This window comes from Choloepus didactylus, chromosome 7 (genome assembly GCF_015220235.1).
Source record: "Choloepus didactylus isolate mChoDid1 chromosome 7, mChoDid1.pri, whole genome shotgun sequence".
Taxonomy (NCBI): domain Eukaryota; kingdom Metazoa; phylum Chordata; class Mammalia; order Pilosa; family Megalonychidae; genus Choloepus; species Choloepus didactylus.
Window position 1 is genome coordinate 127,101,227 of NC_051313.1, and position 2,189 is coordinate 127,103,415.

Consider the following 2,189-nt stretch of genomic DNA (forward strand, 5'->3'; position numbering starts at 1 on the left):
AGGCAAGCATCACATTCGCAGGGAAGCTGACCGAGCGATGCAAAAAGGGCAGAAGGCCTTTCATAAGGATTTAAGACAAAGGCCTTCCTAAGTGTGGGGGGAGCATAGATGCAGGAACATGTCACTCTGACGTGGGGGGTGGTGCAGGGAAGACTAGAATAACACTTGAACAATTACATTTTGCTCTTTTTGTGAGACTAAGAGCCTCTCACATCTGGCCTGCTTGCATAAAGTTACATTTTAAGGTCAATCTACCCTTTTTTTCTTTACTGGCTTAGAAAGACAATAGGTTAAACATTCAGCTGCCTAGGTCAGGCAGACTGCTATGCACCAAAGATCTGCAGGCCTGTTTTGCTCGGGCCACGGGTTGCTACAGGGGCTTTTATAAATTTTACAGATTTACAGTTCTGTGGCCCTAAAAGTGTCCAAACTAAAGAATCAACAAGACGATACCTTCACTGAAGAAAGACCGATGGTGTCTGGAACACCTCTGTCAGCTGTGAAGGCACGTGGCTGGCATCTGCTGGTCCTTTGCTCCTAGGTTCTGGTTGCAAAATGGCTTTCTCCAAAATGTCTCTGAGTTTGTTTCTCTTAGCTTCTCTCTCTCAGCTCCTGTGCATCTAAGCGTCTGGGGTTCCTCTCTTAGCTTCTCCCAGGCAAACCTAGTTTAATATCTTCAAAGGTCCTTCTATCCGCATCTCCAAGCATCAGCAAGTGTCTGGGTCTGTGTCAGCTTTTAGCTTCTCTCTTAAATACTACAGTGAACTAATCAAGATCCACCTCGAATGGGTAATGTCCACATCTCTATGGAAATAATTTAATCAAAGGTTTCACCCACAAGATTGGATTAAAAGATCACGGCTAATCTGGTCCATAACAGTTTCAAACCAGCACACACTCCATCAAAATCCTGCTCAAACTGCTACTTATTTACAGTTGCAAAGATTCTTGCCAGGGACAGTTAAAAGGATTCTATCGCTTTAACCACTTGACCACAACTATCTAAAAAGTAGTGCTTTCTGAATTATGTACAGAAGGAAATAAAACTCCACACCTCAGCTCCCAACCCCGGCATTCAACTTGTTTCAGCATTTTTCTCCTTGGCAACCGAAAGAATATTTTAGTTAAAAATGATAACTGAATGTCCACGAGAGACGTTCTGTATACTTAATGAGATTCTGAAAAGCTTCACATGAATTTGAGGAAATCACGTTAACTCCACATATATATATTTTAAATTCGGCTCCATTTTGTTTTCTAACGTTTACTGTTCGGCTAAAAAAAAAAAAAAACCTCTAGCAGAGGATGGTTTCGATCCATCGACCTCTGGGTTATGGGCCCAGCACGCTTCCGCTGCGCCACTCTGCTGTCTGGATGCTAGTGTCGCTAAGAAACCTCTTAATTCTCTTCAATGGCGATATGCTTAGCCTAAGACAACCTGCAAAAGCTCTCGTTTACTTCCATAAATTGCCAGTTCTCTTTGAAACAATTTTGCCATCAAAAACAGGAATAGAGAAGTAAACATTTACAAACTGGTAAGTTAATGGGTGCAGAGGTGCGGGATAGCTGGATATTTAAATGAGAATTACAGTTTTTAATAATTAGGAAAAAGCAAACAAACCAGTGTTGGGACCCGGGCCTCCGCGCTGCATGCAAGAATTCTACCACGGAATCACTAATTACCCATGTGGAAAACCCTTTTGGTCTGATTCCCCTTGGCTTGGTAATGGAGAAGGGTTAGGTCTTGCAATTTTTAAATTCCTAAGGGCGTTTTGGTATGCAGGGGCTTTGTTGCAGGGAGCTTACGTAAGTGCTGGAGAAATTGTAAGCATGGGAACAAAGCTAGACTCTTCAAATCCCAACCGGGGTTGCTGCTGTTCAGGTCGGTGTTACCAATCGTTATAAGGAGTCCCAAGCAGCAAAAGATTACAGTGAAAAATGTTACCTTTTTTTTAGTCTGACGCAGTTTTTACAAAGGTCCGAAACTTCAGATTTGGGGACGCAGAAACTGCAGTTAACGCTTCCGCTAAGGGCGCCCTCGGCGGGGCGGGGATCTTTGCAGGACCCGTCCGTGACGTCACCTGATGGGGCCTGCGAGGTCGAGGGATAGGAAGTACGTTCTCGCGCGCGCGTTCGGTTTTCAATAAGGTCCGATACTTGCAAATATAAGAGAATTGCCGCAGCGCGTT

The 2,189-nt window shown here is 43.9% G+C and overlaps 1 long non-coding RNA gene and 1 other non-coding gene across 3 annotated transcripts in view; both read right to left on the reverse strand.

The window, feature by feature from the left end:
* LOC119539113 overlaps positions 1-2,066 on the reverse strand; it is a 42,723-nt gene extending 40,657 nt beyond the window's left edge. For both annotated transcript variants that reach the window (XR_005217789.1, XR_005217788.1), the window contains exon 1: positions 1,946-2,066. This is a non-coding gene — a long non-coding RNA (uncharacterized LOC119539113). The remainder of the gene's footprint in view (positions 1-1,945) is intronic.
* TRNAM-CAU lies at positions 1,297-1,368 on the reverse strand. Its single transcript has one exon. It is a non-coding gene; the product is annotated as a tRNA-Met (tRNA).
* Positions 2,067-2,189: the final 123 nt, after the last annotated feature.